The 20,447-nt window shown below is 39.7% G+C and overlaps 1 protein-coding gene across 2 annotated transcripts in view; it reads right to left on the reverse strand.

The window, feature by feature from the left end:
* LOC135697726 (sodium-dependent nutrient amino acid transporter 1-like) overlaps positions 1-5,833 on the reverse strand; it is a 48,352-nt gene extending 42,519 nt beyond the window's left edge. Inside the window, exon 1 of one of the 2 annotated variants that reach the window (XM_065217524.1) lies at positions 5,711-5,833. The gene's annotated coding sequence lies outside the window, so the exon portion shown is untranslated. Of the gene's footprint in view, positions 1-5,553 lie in introns of both variants that reach the window. The other variant, XM_065217523.1, reaches the window with a different exon arrangement.
* Positions 5,834-20,447: the final 14,614 nt, after the last annotated feature.

Here is a 20,447-nt window from a genome sequence, read left to right on the forward strand (position 1 = left end):
AACAACCACCAAACGGAAGGTGCAGAGGTTCCATAGAATTAAAGAAGATATTTTGTATTGGAATCGGAGATATGGCCGGCGAGTATGGGATGGAAGTGGCATTATGGATAGAATCCTCCTGCAACCATCTTTTATATACATAATTGTAGGAAGCTTAAATCCGGGAAGTACAAGGTTACAGCTTATTTCAAGAACGCAAGCATTCCGAAGCTATTTTCGTATACGATAAGCCCCACTCCAAAAACATTTCAATGTGGTAATCATTCGTAATGTACTGGAACTTTCAATCAAGCTGTATTGCTTGATCGACGCGTATTAAATGAGTTGAAAATGTTTGTAGCATCACTAGTACTCGGAAATTAAGCATCAAAACATAATAGAGGGCAAAATGGAACGAACTCACCAAATCTGGCCAAGTTAACCCAACAAGCTGGCCTGATGTGTTAGAAGGGAAGTGCAATTGTAGACGGAGCCATGGGCGTAGCTAGAAAACTTATCTGGAGGGGCCTAGGGGGGGGGGGGGCTGTTGCATTTGGTTTATTTTGCTAAACTATGGTTAAATAAAAACTCGCGTCAAGGCAACTTGTGTTTGGGTACATTTTTTCAGTGACCATTATTATTATTATTAAATCTATATTTTAATTTTCTGTGATCAATAATATAACGTTGAGGCTTGCTATAATTTTAAAGGTGAAACAGTAACGATTGGAGGAGCTCTAAAAACTTACTAATTTGAACAAACAACGATCGTTTGTTCATGCTTTATGTAATGAAATCACATAGCGTCCGGATCACCTAAATTTAAGCATCTCAAACAGATATTAGGTATATGTAGGAATTTCCATCTCTTCGTTAAAATTTATGCCCGGTATTCTGCTGCTGGAGTGCTAATTCTTGACAATATAGCTAAATCACCAACGCAAAGGTCTTCCCTAAAGAGAATGTTCACATGTTCATAAAATCTAAATTCATCATTCAAGATTCCTTCAGATTCAAATAGTTGGAAAACTTTTGAATACTTCCTGAACAACCTACAGTCTTGAAAGAATGCTTGAATTTTTATCCTCAGAACTTGATCAACCTGGAGTCTTGGAAAAATATCTGGAGAACATTACTAATATCTTCATCTATATGGAGTTCATTTGAATATTTCCTGCTGTCTAGGAAGGATGTATGTCTCAAAGAAAATCCTGTTACTTATGAAACGTTTCCTGAACTTCTAAAAAACACCCTTAAGTTTTACAAAATTTCCTCAACTTCTACGAAGTCCACTGAATATTTTTCAACATTCTTATTTCTACGAAGATCTCTGAACATCTTTGCACTTGTGAAAAGACACCTAAGACATCTACAAATATTCTTGAACATCTGGAAAATACCTTAAAATGAAGTTCCCAAGGCTGAAGCGAGGTTCCCTAAAGTTCTTAGAAGTTTATTGAACTATTTGTAGATCTTCAACGAAATTCCCTGAGCTTTTTCATAAGTCCTTATACTTATATGAACTTTTACGAAGCTCTTCAAAATGCTATGAAACTCGCAAAACTTCTACAAAGCTTGCTGTACTTCTACGTTTCTCGTTGATTTTTCACGAAGTCCCACAAATGAAATTATTCTGATTTCCTGATTTCCTTTCTAATTTCCACAACTATTCCAAGTTCATGAGGCTTCAAAAAAGTGCCCAAAAATTATGCAGAGGTTCCCGATCAATAATAAGCTTCCCTGAAATAAAATAATGTTCCTTTAAAGAAACTCCTCGAACTTTAATCAATTTTCCACTTTTACGCAGTTTTCAGAACTTATCCAAGTTCCTTGAAGCTACGATTTTTTCTGAAGATCTATGAAGTTCCCAAAATCCAAGTTTTCTTAATTTCTACTGTGTTTCCTGAACTTCTTAGAAGTTTTTGAAGTTCTTCGAAGTTCCTAGAAGTTAATGCATAATTTGTAGAGCCTGAAGACGTCTTATTATGCCATCAAATAACTATCGATATAATATAATAACAATGAACTTGACAAGCTTGACAAAATACCGGTGAGTCAAAAAAAAAAACACCGAAAAATCTTAGGGGGCCTGGCCCCTTTGGCACCCCCATTAGCTACGCCAATGGTTGGAGCTTGCACGGAATGTCCCGAATGTAGTCTTGAAACACCTCTTGGCCGTCCGACGCAATCCGCATAGTGTGGAACTCGATTCAGGAAATTCAAGTAATGGGATACCAGTTCATTGGTGGTCATACGATTGGTGGCCCAAGACCACATTGCTCCCATCAGGACATATTCCGGATACCATGGAGGAAGCGACTAGTTCCTGGCTAGAACTAAGGCCCATCACGCGACACATAAAATTACATCAGAACTCGAAAATAAGATCCATTGTGGTAGGGTCCAGGTGTGGGAGCTGCCTCCCTGGCGTTGGTAGCATTGGTGTTCAGAAAGAAAAAAGACATCCAAATATGTATCAACGCTTGTATGAACAAATTTGGCGTTTTGACATGTGAAATTAGGCCCCTAACGAAATGGAACAAATGTAGTCATCTAGTTTCCCTGAAGTTCTCGGATTACCCTTACAATGTTCAGAAATACTATGAAGCTCCCGAAGTTCACTGGACTGTGTCCTCGAAGTTTTCCTAAAATTCATCTTTGCTCTAGTTTACCTTCCCACAAATTTACAGAACTTCTTTAACCTTTCAGTATTCGCACCATCTTTTGTGACACGAGCTCTCGCGCGTTGTGTTAAATACAACAGTATGCTATTTTTGCCTAGAGGGCACAGCTTGAATTCAGATGTTCTCCAAAATATTTTTCAAGGATTGGTCTATTGGATATGAATATAAAGTTTAATGAAACATGTATAGTTTTGCGTTGAGTGAGTTTCAAAGTCAGAATGTTTTTAATATTTTTCCTTGCTGTAATTTGTACAACGGCGCGAGTATTGATAGATTTAGATTCCCTTAATTTTCCTGAAATTGAAGTGAAACAATTTAAAAAGTTCTTAGATTTTCAATAAAGCTCTCTTAAATTTCCTGAAATTCGTGTCCCTTTAATTATAGATCTAATTCTTCAACATCTTAGATCTTCACCAATAGTCTCTACTCTCTTTGATATTTTACGTGTTTTCTTGATATCATTTGAACTGTCCGAAAGATCTCTCACCTTCTCTAATGTACACGAGAAGTCTCAGAAATTTTCAAGTATTCATAAAAGATTCCCACTATTCTTTTGATGTTAATTTAATTGCCATGAAATTCAGAGTACCTTAATTTTCTTGAAATTTTAAAAACTTTGTTGAAGCTCGCATAACTTCCGCTAATCTTCCCTGAACTTCTATGGACTTCCGTGAAGTTTTCAGTGCTTCCCTGAAGTTCCTTACATTTTCTAATTATCTGGTATTTATCCTGATTTCCGTATAACTTACCTGACGATCCCGCAAGCTTTTGGAGCATTCCTGAAATTCTCAGCATATTTCATAATTCCTCGGAACTCCTTGAAAGTTTCTGCAATTTTCCTGAAGTCCATGGAACAGCTCTGAAGTTCTCTTATCATCTTCAAAGTACTCGGAACTTCCATTAATACAATTAAATTTCCTAAATATCTATGATCTCCTTTGAAATTTTCATTAGGAGATATTTTTTTTCTTTGATTTGTTTTCCGTTGATCTTGTTTTCCGTACTGAGTACTAATGCTACCGACGCCATGAAGGCAGTTCCCACACCTGGACCCTACCTATCGACCGATCAACTCATGGACCGGGGACCAACTGTTTTGCTTCCCTTCCGAAGGAAGGCGTGATCAGAGATTCCATGCCTTAGAAAATCCCAGTGGCGCCGACTGCGATCGAACCAAGGCATTTTGGGGTGAGAGGCAATCACGCTTACTTCTACACCAGCGGTATCGCTAACATTCGGAGATTTCAGAGCCTATAAGAAGCTTTTGCAATTTTCTTGAAATTAATGGAAATTTCTCTGATGTTCTCTGATCTTCGCTGAAATCCCGCTGTTTTTTGGAAAGTTCTCGAATCTGCCATTAAATCACTTTTCCTTATGATCATGTTACTTACCTAATGATTCCTAAATTTCATGAAGCTCTCAAAAATTTGCTGAAGTTTTCCTTTAACGTTTCAGCAATTTCCGTTAAATTAATTGAACCCCCATCTATAAATTACATCATGCGTCCATGGGTTGGAGAAAATATGACCAAATGTGGCAAACGGGGAAAGGGCGTTTGTTCAACCATGACCAGGGTGGCCATACCTACCGATTTTCGCGATGCCTACCAATGCACAGACGAAAGGTTCAAAACTACCGATTTTTCAATTTTCTTAACGAGAATCACAGATTTTAAGGATGCTCGATTATGACGACTTGGTTTGGGGAGAACGTTTATTTCATTGAAACAGTGATAAATTATCACTTTTTGTTTGAAAATTTTTCAACGATTATAATTGAGAAAATTGAAAAAGTTATTGCAGCAGATTGTGAGAGTTATTTGCTATCGATTGGTGAACTTGGATTTTAATTTCATCTATAAATGACAAAGTTATAAGCGTTCAAAACCATACACCTTTTCGTGACGGTCGCAATTCTAGATTTTCGATTTACCCCCAGTACCTTCCCGTAAGACGTAGTCTACGTCAAAAGCATTGAACTTCCGAGAAATCCGTTGAACTTCTGTGTAGTCCATAGTATAGCCGAGATGTCCGAAGCACTTCCGAGAAGTCCGCATAACATCCAAGAAGTCCATAGAATTTCAGTCGTTTTATTTGGTGCAATTCACGGTGCAATTTACATCGTTCATCGAAGTGGAGAGGAGAGGCAATGATTGCTTGACATAACAGTGTGGTGACGATCATGGACGATCAAATTTAAAATACTGTGGTAGGCACAGCATAGTTCTGTCAAAACCTCAGCATTTTAATTGATCCATTGTTTCTTTATTTTTGGCAAATACAGTCAACTCTCCCTAACACGATATTGAAAAACCCATCGACTTAGGAAGGATATCAAGTGATGAATAAATAAAAAAAAAGTGTATGGACATGGTGGGAGTAGCATGGATTTCCCCCGAGTTAAGGAGAAATCGAGTAAGGAAGAGGTCGCTAATCTTATCCTGAAAATAAATTTTAAAGTTAAGCATGGCAAATTTTAGTATGTTATGTGTGCCATAATATTTACTTTCAACATGTTGGATAACGTTCATCTGCGATTTGAAGCAGAGTAGAGCAGTTGTATCGGATTAAAGAGTTTTGCTTCAATTAAATACCGGATCAAATAAAAAAAAACATACATGCGATGAAGTTACAATATCAAACATGACGCTTGCTTTCAATTGTACTCCATTCTACCAGCATCGGTCAAGATCAACGTGTGGCTATTAAACAACAAACTCTCGAAAACCGGTTTTAATCTGACCTGTCATTATTTAGCCTTTTCTCTGCCTCCAACCAACCAGAAATAAAATGTTCAACTAGACGCTCCTTATCACTATTCACTGTTCCCATCACATTGTCAACAACCAATAATTTCACGTTTCACAGCCATCATTCTCATATCTAAATACCAACGGTATCCAGCACACTAAAACCATTTCAACAGAACACCGTGCAGCATCCGTCTCCTGTCTCGATCAAGGTCACTCAAACCACTTAGTCTGGTGGTCGAATTACATCAGCAAATCATTACAAACCGACGGAACCGGCGTAACTTTACGAACCGACTTGTAGTTGTAAGTTACAATGTAAAACGCTACAAGATAACAATGCTTGATAAAAACTTGAAATCCGATGAAACTAACAGCAAACGACCAGACCAGATACTAAACGTACGTCGCGTCTTGCCTGGTCAAGCTGTGCAAAGGAACTAAACCACTAACGACCTAACCCTCATAACCATAGCAGCCACTGACTGCTGGATGGTGGGATGATTTATTTTTCCTATCCCACTGAGATGGGCACTAGAAGCTTGCGCTACGATAGAGATACCTACACTTCACGATAACCCACTACCGGAGGGAAGCGACTAACTTTTTGATAAGCTTTTCCACTCTTCCGAACGCGATCTCTGCACGGCCGTTGAATCTGACTCATATTTGAGTTACGTTCACGCAAATTCACTACAAGGTAAGTCACTCACTGTGTATAATAACCTTTTCGAATACCAGAACAATCGAGAGAGGTTCCACTCAATCTATTAGTATACTCCTAGATTGAGTAATATTGTTATATTACACTCCTAGATTGAGTAATATTTTCCTCAAATTCGAGCAGATTTTCGAGAGAGAAACATTTAGTTTATGAGTTACCTACGTTTTTACGATTTTGAGCAAACAATCACTCAATTTTGAATCGATCTCATCGGCCGTGTGGACTCTCGAGAAGATGATAGTTTTCCATCAACGAAGATGGAAAACTCTCATCTTCTCGAGAGCCCACACGGCCGTTATCGTCTACTGTGGAAGCTATCAGCAATGAACAGTAAGTTGATAATAAGTGCAAATTTCCACTTGGAACAAGGGCCATCGAAGGCCCTTGTTCCAAGTGGAAATTCGCACTTATTCTCAACTTACTGTTCATTGCTGATAGCTTCCACAGTAGACGAATCAAAAGTTGTGCTTGGATTAAAAATCACGATGGATGTCTATGGGTTCGATAAAAATATCGTTGTGCTCAAAAAACGAACCGATTTCAGATACAGTAGATTTTTCGAAATTATACAACCCAAATGACAACCATTTGATTTTTTCCGAGGATTTCTTATTCTTTTAAGATCATATATAAGAATATTGTAATCGAATAGAAATTCAATCACCTTTAGTTTTCATTTGTTCCTCAAATTCAACTCAAGTTTTTAGAACCATCAAGAAATGTGAAAATATTGCGATGCATTCATGCACGTACATCGAATCGAAGAGAAAAGTCATGTTTAATGCTAGCTTGCTTGCCGAAAACTTGTAGCTGAATTGTATTTTGTGGGCTCTCAAGTATTTTATTAATTTATTTATTTGTTTATCTATTAATTTATTTATTTTTTTTATTTACTTATTAATTTTTATTATTTATTTATTTATTTATTGTTTAGTCAATCATATCTGACAAACAGTCTTAATGAATATCTCAATTATGTTCAATCTTCTTACTCTATTAACAAATTGGGGCGTTGACATACCAAAATTAAACGCGGATTCAACCGATGCAAACAAGCGAACCATTGCAAATATAGGCTGGTTATAACTTATAACCAGCCCACCCAAGTAACATTGCAGGTTTTATCGAGGTTTTATAGCATTCTACAAGTCCAAATCATGATCTACAGAGCCCTCATAAAACTAAAATCGTTACTTGGGCAGGGTTCTGCATTTTCGAAACAAAGAAAAAAAATAAACTCTCCGCAGAATCGCATAATTCCGAGCAATATCATTTTCGTGTAAGTCATCGTGTTTCTTGGTATCGAGGCACGATGAACATTTTCAAACATGACTGGACTATCACTTGTTTCGTTCGTCAAGTGCTTCCGTTCATTTCATTTGTAGCAAAGATTTGTTTCAATTGAAGCAATGAATGAATCGAAAACTGCTTCCTTCGTTTTTTCTACTTTCACTTCAATTCGGGGCTCATTCGACTTGTCACGGCCTGACGACGCAGGCATCAAAATATAGTATCCGGATAGTATCCACACAATATCGGTTGCCGATAGGGATGGCATCCGGATTATATGTAGTAATAATATATTATTTTATATTAAACGAAAATTAAATTAAGAGTCCAAGATGGCAGCCATCGGGGTAAGGGAAAGTCTCAAATACCCTACAATACGGGTATTTTCGGAATGAGGACGACGCGAAGGTGCCGAAATCGATATTCGACGTTACTTTGGAATCCAATATGGTGGCCATCAAGTTTCATAAAACGTGTCAAATACCCTAAGATATGGGAATTTTCGGAAAGGAGACAACGCGTGGCTGCTGAAAATCGATATCCGATGCTATGTTGGACTCCAATATGGCGGCCATGGGATTTCAGAAAAAGTGTCAAATACCCTACAATATAGTTATTTTCGGAATGGATACAACGTGTGAATGCCGAAAATCGATATCCGATTCCATTTTGGAATCCAATATGGCGGCCATCGGGTTTCACAAAAAGTGTCAAATACCCTAAGATCTGGGTATTTTCGGATCGAGGACGACGCGTAGATGCTGAAAATCGATATTCGATGTTATTTGCAGGCTATTTGACACTTCTTCTGAAATCGGAAGCCACAATCTTGAATTTCAAGATGGCGTCGGACATCGATTTCTTTCTTCTAGATGTCAGCCCGATTCCAAAAAACCCACATTGATCGGTATTTGACAGTATTTCACAGTTTTTTTGAATTAAAGCTGCCATCTTGGACGGCGTGACAACAATTTTCGGCATCTACGTCTTATTTCTATTCTGAAAATAATCATATTTTAGGATATTTGACACTTTTCCGCAAATCGGAAGCCAAAATGGCGTCGGATATCGATTTCCGGCTTCTAGACGTCACCCTGATTCTAAAAAAACCGTTCGTAAATAGCAAGAGGAAAAATCCGTCAATTCCGCCCAATGATGGCAGGGAGTCCAAGAGCGAAGCAGAAGCGTGCGATTTCGTCGCGACTCTTTTTGCATCCGTCTTCCAATCAGAGTCATCGTCCGACGCCGGGGCCGAACTGGCTGATCTAGATACATTCGAAATTTTGCCTGCAATTATTATAGGTGCGTCAAAAATGTTGAAAAGTTCATTTGCTCCTAGCCCGGATGGAATTCCTGCTGTTGTTCTCCGTCGCTGTGCAAACGCAGTAACCTTCATTTTCAACCACTGGTTCGAGCAAGGAGAATTTTCCATTGGCGTTGACGAGAGCTCTGTCACTCTTTACTCCTATGGAGAAATCTCTTATGTAACTGTCAGTCTATGTGTGAAACATGGCGGACTTTTTCTTATTCTCTCACTTGAACGCAAAACCCCATAAGGAACTGTCAAAATGTGTGTGAAGAAACGTCACTTCGGGACTGGTGTCAAGGCGATTTAGCTGGAAACTGTCTTACACGTTTCCTGTGCACATAAGCGGTGACCGGAGAGATGTCAGAAACTACCGTAGGATAACTAGCCTTTCTCTAACGGCGCCGGTGGTGTAGTGGTAAGCGTGATTACCTCTCACCCCAGCAGGCCTGGGTTCAATCCCAGTCGGCGCCGCCGGGATGTTCTGAGGCATAACATCTCTGATCACGCCTTCCTTCGGATGGGAAGTAAAGCCGTTGGTCCCCGGTTCATGAGTAGATGGGTCGATAGGTAGGGTCCAGGTGTGGGAGCTGCCTTCCTGGCACGTCGGTAGCATTGGTGCTCAGCACGGAAAACAAGATCGACGGAAAAAACAAACCAAAGGAAAAAAAAAAACTAGCCTTTCTGCCGCTTCGAAGCTATTCGAGATCATCGTCAGCGATCATATTCTGCGTGCTACAAAGACCCACATGTCGACGGACCAAAACGGATTCATTCTCGGCAGGTCCGTCCCACAAAGAAGCAATTTAGGGCCGTTACTATTTGTCATATTTTTCAATGACGTTGCATCTTCACTTGGCTATAGATGCAAGCTCATATATGCTGATGATCTAAAGATATATGTGGTTGTACGCTGGATTGTCTTCACCTGTCCATCGTTCCAAAGACCCATCGATGGCATCGATTATTTACAAGGCAAACCGTCAACTTGACTTTATCTCCAAAATTGCCAAGAACTTCACGGATCCCTACTGTCTAAAAGCGCTATATTCTTCCATCGTGCGACCGATTCTAGAAAACAAACGACGTTATATGGCACCTAAGGCCGTTCGCAATGCTGAGTTTCAAAATTGTTTTAAACTTCTCGACAATTCTATATTTTGAAACTGTCAAAAATAAAACTGCAACACGATCAGCGCAACGCACAGTTCTAAAAGATGTTTGTAATCATCATGTTCCATAAACTTTACTATTCTCTATGAAGTTCTCCGTTTTTTTTTGTGAAGCTCTTCGAAACATCTTTAAATACATACAAAGAAATTTGAAACAGAGTTCCATTCGTGTTTCAAACTCGCTCAGAAATAAAACAGAATACTCTAGCAGTTGCAAATCTGGTGCAAAATAGTGCTCGAATAATGAAACTGCAACTCAGCATTGCGAGAGGTGCGTTTCTGTTCTAGTTTCAAATTGAAACAGTCCTTATAAAATACAACAGCATTGCGAACGGCCTAAGAATGGAGCGAGCATAAAAAAAGGTTCATACGGCTTGCTCTCAGGAATCTACCATGGCGTGATCCGTCTAACCTTCCAGTGTATTCCGCTAGATGCCGTCTGCTTGTTCTTGAAACGCTTGATCGAAGACGAGAATTACAACAAGCTACGTTTGTCGTTAAATTACTCAACGGTGACGTCGATTGCTCCTATCTTCTATCGTTCCTTGGCTTCCGTGCTTCAGGTAGGATATTACGTCAGCGGTCCCTGATGCAGCCGGAATTTCATCGTACTTCTGTATGGCTATAACCACCCAAGTAGCAATTTTGGTCAAGGTTGCAAATACTCATTTCAGCTAAAATAATGTTTTTTGGAATAATAAAACCAAAAGATGGTATGCTGGCATGTTTTACTTGCAACTTACAAGAAGAGATTACAAAGTATGCGTTTGTAACATAAAACCTGTAAATTTGGCTTTCTATGAGTCACAATCAGCGATTTTCTGATCGCTGAGTGAGTGAGTGAGTTTGTGAAAAATCGCTGATTGTGACTCTCATGAAGTGAAATAAACAGGTTTAATATGTCAAACACATTCTTTGCAACCTCTTCTTGTATCCTACCAATTCAAAATATGATCATGGCATCTAATTATTTTATAATTTAGAAAAAACATTGTTTTAGCTGAAATGAGCATTTGCAACCTTGATTTTGGTTCTATGGTGGTTCTGTAGACCATGATTTAGACTTGTAGAATGCTATAAAACCTCTATAAAGCTTCCAATGTTACTTGGGCAGGGAACCACAAAGTCACTTTCAATCGAAAATCGTCAAGCGACGATGAAACTGTCAACCATCACTTTCAATTGAAAGTCATTCTATCTTCTCTTCGTGCAGATCCCCGTCAACATCAACAGAACCACTTTCGATCAGTTTTCATGATGTTTGTTTGGGCTTGACTCGTGTTCATTTCTTCTTTCATTGTCAAATGAACTTACTTTTGCATTGAAGCGAAGCTGTTCGATCCAAATCCGTGCAGTTTTTATGACGAGTGAACAAGCAACAAACTCGATTCATTTAAGCGTATGCGCATAGATCTGTGCACGTGGATGTCAAATGTAATGGTTTGTTTACTCATCAAAATGGGTATTTTTTAAATCGGGGTTACGTCTAGAGATCAAAAATTGATATGCGACGCCATTTTGAAATCCAATACTTATCAATAAAGGTATTTTTTGACTCGGGATGATGTCTAGAGGATGAAAATCGATATCCGAAGCCATTTTGAAATCGAAGATGGCGGCTTCCGATTTACGAAAAAGTGAAAATACAGTGAAATGCACATCAATATTGGTATGTTTTGTAATCGATATGAAGTCTACGGATCGAAAATTGATATGCGATGCCATTTCGAAATCCATGATGGCGGCTTTCGATTTCAGATTAAGTGAGAAATACTTTCAAATACCCATCAATATAGGTATTTTTGGAATCGGGATGGCTAGAGTCGGTGTATAATGAGTCACGCCAAGAGTTGAACTCGCATCACGGTTTTCGAAAGATTCCCTTTCTTTTAACTTGGCAACAGAGGACTTCTACATCAACTTCAAATGACTTCTAGCGAGAAAAAATTATAGCGGCTGTAGTAAATCATTATATCAGTGATTTTGTCAAATTATCTTAACAAAAAATAGTAGAAATTCTCATTACTGATCATTACCAAACATATCCCATGACAATTGAATACTCACTGCGTGTTTATTATCATTTCTTCGATTATATTTTATATTTTATTGCAAGACCGTTCATCGCATCGTAATGTTTGTTTACTTTGCACGATAGGTAGCTGGTTTGACAGTTCGATAGGTAGACTTGGCTTCACTCTTGGCGTGACTCATTATACACCGACTCTAGGGATGGCATCAAGAGGCCGGAAATCGATATCCGACGCCATTTTGAAATCCAATATGACGGCTTCCTATTTCAGAGATATGCACCACAGGAGTGGAACTTCAGATCAGAAAGTAGCTCCACTTGTCATTTGTGAACACTAGCGCACCTTGCGGTAGAAGGCATCTTCTGCCTGCAGTTAAGATAGGCAGCATGCTATGATAGTGTGAGTGCACATAGAAATCCCGTGTAGAATGCTACCACAGCACATCGCTTGTTGAGCAGAAAAACGATCCACTTTTTGATTCACCGATTTGTTTGCACTTCCCCTTCTGTTCTGTGTATGCACGCTATTGCTTGAATGTCCGGGCTAACGGTCTTGCATGCAAGGGTTCGCCACTTACAATTTTTGGAAGCTTACTATGGCGCCCGGCCGATGGTGATGGTGACGAAACGTGCCCAGACAACTCCTAGTTCACGCACGTGGTACCTTCAACAGGTCTTGGTGACGGGTTGCCAAGCTCTGTCAGCGGATGGTGGCTTGCTGAATGTTAGCCGGAGTGAACCGTTGACGAAAGGAACCGGAATGCGGTCGCTTTGTTGACCGTTGAGCACTAAAGAAGCTGAGAACACGCGCAAAATCGTTGACTGTGCAAACGACACAATTAAAACATTTTCAGAACACACACATTTCGTTAACTGGTTTTACCTTTGAGTCATCTGGAACGCTTTCACAAAACTAGCACACCATTTTATCGCACTTAAAATCTATCTAGCTATGCCTAACTATAGGAGGAACATTGAAATTTGATTAAATATATCTGAGGACACTTCACGTTTTTCCAATACTGTCCAATCACACCGCGGAATAAACTATAAAATCGCGCCCTTCTTCTATCACAGTCAGGATCAAAGTGAAAGAGGTGATTACTGATTTTCCTCAGAAAAGTCCCAAGACATGAGTACCAGAAATGGAAGTTCAACGGATTTCGTTAGTCACGGTCGTGAGATATTCCCTCTTCAGTCGATCTCAGTCTGTCCATCTTGTTCTTTCTGCTGTTAACTGAATCCAGAGTTTGCTCATTCGGTTTTCCTTATCCGAGAAACGAAAACACGAAAAGTGAAACCCTTCGGAGATAGCTACATAAGTAAGCAATACGTTTTGGCTAACCTCTATACGCGTAAGCAACTGGCTTGCATACAACAAGAAAGTTACAGTTCGTTTCATTTATTTACTGTTACAATATGTAAAAAAAGGAGGGACTTGTTAATCTAAATGCATATATAGAGGTACCAGACATGTGTTTCAGTGTCAGGCACTCTATTTTGCATTATGCAAGAGGGAAATCCCAAATCGGGTGTCATCAAAATACGTGGCATGTTCAGAGATTGATCTCGTTAAAGAGAGTTGTATTCGGTTCCGGTGGCTTTTTTCAATGCTATCAATTTTTCTGACGTGCAAAAAATTAGCTGGAACTTTCGTTGGCAGCATAAAAAATCTCCACTAGAATAGACTGGAGCCGAGGTGGAACCTGCTCCGTCGAGAATGCAGCAAAATCCATCGGATCTTTCGTTGGAAGCATAGAAAACCTCCACATGGGATTGACTTGAACTTGTTCAATCGACAAACTTCTTTATATTGTCTGGAACTCGATCTGGATCGTTTGAAGTCTTCGTTTTGTATCAACGTATTTTTTTGTCTTTTTTGTACACGAAACGAAAATTAACTATTTTGCGTATAAATTCCATAAGTTTTAAGTCATATGTCAAGTTAAGTCAAGTCGACGATGACAGGAGCACATACCGTGGTAGGGGTAAACAATAGCTGCAATTTCCAAACCTACACAGAAAAACAAAACTACCCACCGCTTGGGTTTTTTAAACTCAAATTTGAGTTATTTGACCTCTGCCCGTTTCATTTCCTCTCGCTATTGTTGTCAAAAATAGAACGAAAGATTCGACTCAACCGTCTAGTTCCGTACGAGAAGCCAAAATTGAGTAATATGCGATATACCCAAATTTGAGTTAATTGAACTTAATTTTGGGTAGAAAAAATTGAAAATAACTTAGCGATGGGTAATTTTTTTTGCCGTCCTTAAATGCAAACTACTTTGAGCCAGTTTACCCAAATTTGGCTTATCGTACGGAACATGGGAGATGAGTGAAAAGAACTTAATTTTGGGTTGTTTTGAATTTCTGTGTACGATTGGATGCCTTCCTTCAAATAACAACTGAAGTGCGGTAAAAATCGGTAGAACTGTTTCAAACACATCGTTGGTACTTGTGCGGGTCGTGGTTCATCTCTTTTTGCCAGAGAGAAGAGAGATGAAAAAACCGATTTGTACCTTCCTTAAGAGTTGACCTAGCTCGCTATATACTATCTATATGCATTTTTCACACTGCCGTACTCTAACGGAACTATCAACTCTAGACTTTCATCTCCTCCATCTATCGTATAAAAATTACCACTTTAGTCTGTTATTTGAAATTAGCATCTTCAACTATGTCAGCTTATAAGTTGACTTACACATTTTATGAATAATCAGTAATAGAAAGGTATAAGCGGATTTCTATCCCTGTATATTTCAAAATAAACACTGAATTAAAAAGTCGCTCATCGTGCATTCTGACAGATATCGCTAATCTTTTTAATCCCGCCTAATCTTTCATTTATATATATACATATTAGGTGGATATTACAATGTTCCCCCCTCGTGATAAATAATGTAAACCTGTGTGATTTATAAAACTCCATTTATGTATATCATATTCAAAAAAAAAAAGCACACTACTTTTTCGAACAGTGTGTGTGTGTGTACAATCTAACCCCCACTGTTTGGCAGTGTTATTATGGAAGAAAACTGCTTTTTATTATTCTTAAATTAGAGCTGGTTTAGTCCAATGACGTTTATATAAGGTCTGGGCCAAAGGGCTTATTGGTGTTAGTGAAATGTGCAAATGGTTAGTGGTGTTCGTATTATATTGCAATGTTTATCTTTTTACACGAAACACCTGTTGGCAGTGACGTATTTCTATCTGTTCTCAGTATGTCGGTAGTGACGTATATCTATCTGTTCGCAGATGTTGAGCAATGTTTACAACATTGTTGCTTCTAACACCAGCAAGCTGCCTGTTGGCCCAGACCTTATATAAATGTCATTGGGTTTAGTCCGGGAGTTAGAAGGTGTTAGCTCTATTGCAGCTCCATTGACCCATTTCAGAATGCCTGGTAATTCACGACCACTCCGAGGTCACTTTTACTTACAATAAGCCCCGCATGTTCACTCTACCTTTATCAAATGGCTAATGGTATCATAAACACACTTCCAGATTCAAAAAATTTTATTTCCAAATCTGGCACGTATATAGTTTTGAAATTTGTTCAAATGTATTAAATCGATTTGAATGGACATTTCTTATCAATTTTGTTTCGAATACCTCTTGATTCATCTGCTGGCAGCACTTACTGGCCCTTACCGGCGACCAACGCGTCTGCCCGTAAAAGCAACAACGCCTAAGTCTCAAAGCTCTCCGGACGTTCCCTCGAAAATGCAATCGAGAAATGTATAATAACAATCTTCAACTGGAATGTACTCACCACATCAATACATCCGGGAGCACATTCCCGATGCTTATTTTTCTCTCGCAAACCCGTCGTCGTCGAACGGCAGAAAAAAAGGGAACTCGGTGAGCACTTTTGTGATACGGAATTTTCACTGAACATAAACCGCGAATTCACGAATTTCATCACACCCAACTGCGAAACACGTTCAGAAGAACTTTTGGTACACTTTCGATCAATTTCTTTCGCAAACACTTTTTTTTTTGCAAAGAAAGTTGCAAGCGAGCCAACATCAACACCGATTGTGCCGAGCTCTTTCACGCACCTTGCAGAGCGTAAATAAACTGAAATTAAAAATTATCACTCGCGATGCCACTAATTTCTGGTCCGGGAGAAAACCAAGCAACGCAGATTGCGACATCTCTTCTGATGCTTGCAAACATGTTGAGTCGCGTTTTCTTTCTCTATTCTAAAACTTCCAGGAAAGTGAGAAAACTACCAATCACACACGTATAAACGTCCGGGAGGCAGAGTGCCAGCGCTAATCCGGCAAATGCAGCCGAATACTATGAACGCGAACGCACGCACAAAACAGAGAACAAACTTAAAGCACAACCGTATCCGAAGGGGTTCGAAACTGCACTCCACACACTACTTTTTCGAACAGTGTATGAATATTATTAGATTGTTTCATCTAGACTTTTGGGAAGAGAGGCTTCTGTTTACGCTTGGTTTAAGGTTCTACAAAAGGGTCATTATTATGTTTACTTCTTCTTTTTGAAATATTCTTCGATCATAATTTTCTAAATGTATTGGTAAAATTCATTGGAAGTGCATGTCCCCACGCCAAAACAGTCCTTTTTTCGTAAATATCAACTGGTATGGTGAGGAAAACTTAGCCATCTCTTTTCTTCCTTCATTTCAATACAACAGCAAATGTGATGTCACACTATCTAGTGGATAAGAATGTAGCAGACAAAACATTCGTACTGCCAGACTGCGCTGTATGCAAGTTTGTTTACACCCCTGAGCGGGAAATTGTATACCAGGCTACGTGCACTGCTGCCATCAACCCTGTTAGTGTTGAATTCAATATTCTGTGACTTTTTTAATTGGACCGGTGTTAATTCTTGAAATTAATTTATTTTTATTGAATTTTTGTTACTGTGCAAGAATGAATTCGTCTGAAATATAGTTCATTGGATAGTTTATAACTTGAATTGTATTGAGTAATAATTCTATAGTAACGGTGATAGCTTCCGGTAGTTCAAGGTATCATTGTATTGGTATGGTATTGGGTATAAAATCGAGAATTATTTAGAATAAAGAACTCACTTGTAAACCAAAACTCTACCCAACGGTGTCTATAAGAAAGAAGGTCTTAGCAGTATTAAACAAAATCCTCGGAAGGTCAGTCGAAGTGAATCCCACAAAACTTTAATTAACAATTTGGTGCCGAAACCCGGGAATCGTGTCGCCGGTTGAAGTTTGTCGTTGCGCGAAATAGTAGTGCATTAGTGTTCATCATCTCGATCCACTCTCGTGGGAATAACTACGACGACCGACATCAATACCGTGCTTGCTGGAAGTTATACGTGGGCCGTTCGAGCACACGAATCGACTCGTGTTGGAAGCCCTGTGTGTGTCGCCATTGCCATCTACTGAAGGGAAGTACGAGGTATCGCCATCTTGAACGCCGTTCTGCAATTCTTCAGATCACAGCGAAATTCTTTCCTAAAGTATTACGAAGGTACGTACCATCCACGATTCCCTCGATTTTGTATCGTAGTTTTGGGCATATGACTCCTAAAAGAAAGAGTCGTCCGGTTACCAGCCGGTTGAAGATGTTGAATCGCAAAAGAGCCACCGTTTTGGGCTCAGCCAATTTGATAAAATCATTTAATGATAATTTTCAACTTGAACAAGGTTCTCAAGTGCGTGTGCGTTTAGAATTGCTAGATGACTTATGGAAACAGTTCTCCGAAGTCCAAGATGAAATTGAATCATTGGAAGTGGTTGATGAAAATGAGGATTTAGAGTTGTCCGAAGAGCGAATCGCTTTTCACAACATGTACGTTGAACTCAAATCATCATTAATTTCCAAATTGCCATGTGAAAACGCTCGTAATTTACCACGGGAGCCTCCAAATCCTGGTCCAATGGCCCAATCTGTCCGATTACCAGAAATAAAAATTCCTGAGTTCAATGGGAACTCAGAGGATTGGATAGAATTTAGAGATGTATTCAAATCCCTTGTTCATGGAAATCTGCAACTAACACCAGTACAAAAATTACATTACTTGAAGGCATCGCTCAAGTCTGAGGCAGAGAGAATCGTCTCGTCTCTCGAAATGTGCGCCGACAATTATTTGATAGCTTGGAGATTATTAGAAAAACGGTACAATAACCCCAATCTATTAATAAAAAGACATCTCGCCGCTTTGTTTTCGATTCCGCCGTTGAAACGTGAGTCGGCTACCAGTTTGTCGGAATTGGTAGACCAGTTTGATCGGCATGTTAGTATTTTAAATCAGTTGGAAGGAATGGAACAACACTGGAATTCAGTGCTTGTCGAAGGGTTGAGTCGTCGTTTAGATTCTAACACACTAAGGGAATGGGAGAATCACTGCAATGAAGAACAGAGACCAACCTACGATGAACTAATCGCGTTTATTCGGAAACAAGCCCGGACGCTCCAATCGGTGAAGTTGTCCCAGGTTAATCCATCCTCGCACGAAATCAAACCGGTCCAAAAACCAAAATCGTCTACTTTCGTGATTTCTGAACCGTCCAACAAATGCCCAGTGTGCAAGCAGGGTCATCCTATTTATCGGTGCGATCAGTTTAAACGGTTATCACCAAAATAAAGGTTTAACGTAGCTAAACGGCATAAGTTGTGTATCAATTGTTTGAATGGATTTCATCTCGCGAAAAATTGCAATTCGATCGGCTGTAGTGTTTGTACCAATCGGCATCACAGTCTATTACACTTACCACCAACCTCGGGAACAGTGTCGACTACTGGTGGTAGTATCGCGAATACGTTGATGATAACAGATCACTCACGCCAGGATGAATCTGAGTTACCACACTCTTCAAACGAGCAATATGCATACCAGTTTTATCAACCCCCCTCCGTTGCGTCGCCGCGCGCGCCGGTACCGTCGCTTTCACCGACACTCTCGACTCTATTGGTCCCACACGTTTCTGAGGATTGTGCATCGAAGACTCCTCTTGTGAAACCGACACAGCCAATCGAACCGGTTGATAATTCGTATAAAGCGCATCCGCTACGCGATGGTTGTGAAGTTTTTTTTAGCTACCTCAGTGATAAAATTAAAGGACGTTTCGGGTACGTCTCGGTTTGCTCGCGTCGTGTTAGACAATTGCTCGCAATGCAATTTTATCTCCGAATCATTAGCCAGGAATCTCGGATTGAAACGCATTAAAACAAACATGGATGTTGTCGGTATCGGGCAAGGAAAGGTGCATATCACTGAAATGGTTGAAGTACAAGTGTTTTCTCGCTTGAACAGGTTCAGCATAGTGATTAAATGTCTAATTATCACCAAAATTCCTGCGGTATTGCCAAGTAGAAATATAAACATTTCCGATTGGAATATTCCGGGCAAGTTGGTCTTGGCTGACCCTAAATTCAATATTAGTGCTGGGGTGGATCTATTAATAGGGGCCGAGTTTTTCTTCTGGTTAATTGAAAGTGATAAATACCATATGGCTGATGGTTATCCATCTTTACAGCGGACCGTGTTCGGTTATATTGTCTCCGGGATGTACGCGACACCGAGAACAAATCCCTCAATTTGTATCGTCAGCACAGGAGACAATCTCGATGGTATGCTCCAACGATTTTGGGATCTAGAGCGTATTAACGAGAGTCCTATGCTGACCCCCGAAGAGCAAAGGTGCGAAGATCATTTCCGTCGAACAGTGTCTCGGGATCAAAATGGAAGGTACGGTGTCCATCTACCGTTGCGAGAAGATCGCCTCCCGTTCCTCGGCGACTCGTATCAGCAAGCCCAACGCCGGTTCTTAACGACGGAGCGACGTTTTCAAGCGGATCCGAATTTTCGAGATGCATACTTCCAGTTCATGGATGAATACGCGCGGTTAGGACATATGGAGCCCAGCAGACCTACAGGTAATCTACAATTTTATTTGCCTCACCATGCCATATACCGCCCCGATAGTTCAACTACCAAAACACGAATCATTTTCGACGCGTCTTGTAGGGGAGGTAACCAACTAGCTCTTAATGATTTTTTGTATGCGGGTCCAACGGTTCAGCCCACCATGCTGAGCATAGTATGTAATTATCGAATCCCTAAATTTGTCTTCAAGGCCGACATTGAAAAAATGTTTAGGCAAATTTGGACCCATCCATTTGATCGCAGCCTACTACAAGTGTTTTGGCGACGTAACCTAAGTGATCCACTCTTGAAATATAGTTTAACCACGGTAACTTATGGGACGGCTTGTGCTCCGTTTCAAGCAACTCGAGTTTTATTGCAGTTAGCGGAAGATGAAGGTCACAGATTTCCGTTAGGAGCTTGTATTTTGCGAAAGGGGACTTACATGGATGATACTCTGGCTGGCAGTGATGACCTCGATGAGGTCATAAAAGCCACTGTTGAACTGAAACAATTATTGGCTGCTGGAGGTTTCAATCTGCGGAAATGGTGTGCTAATGATGCCCGAGTATTGAGCGAAATTCCACCAAATTTAATAGAAATGCCTGACAAAGTAGAACTTGATCA

The sequence above is a fragment of the Ochlerotatus camptorhynchus genome, unplaced genomic scaffold (genome assembly GCF_037179485.1).
Source record: "Ochlerotatus camptorhynchus isolate MF236.1 unplaced genomic scaffold, CSIRO-AGI_Acam_v1.1 ptg000077l, whole genome shotgun sequence".
Taxonomy (NCBI): Eukaryota; Metazoa; Arthropoda; class Insecta; order Diptera; family Culicidae; genus Ochlerotatus; species Ochlerotatus camptorhynchus.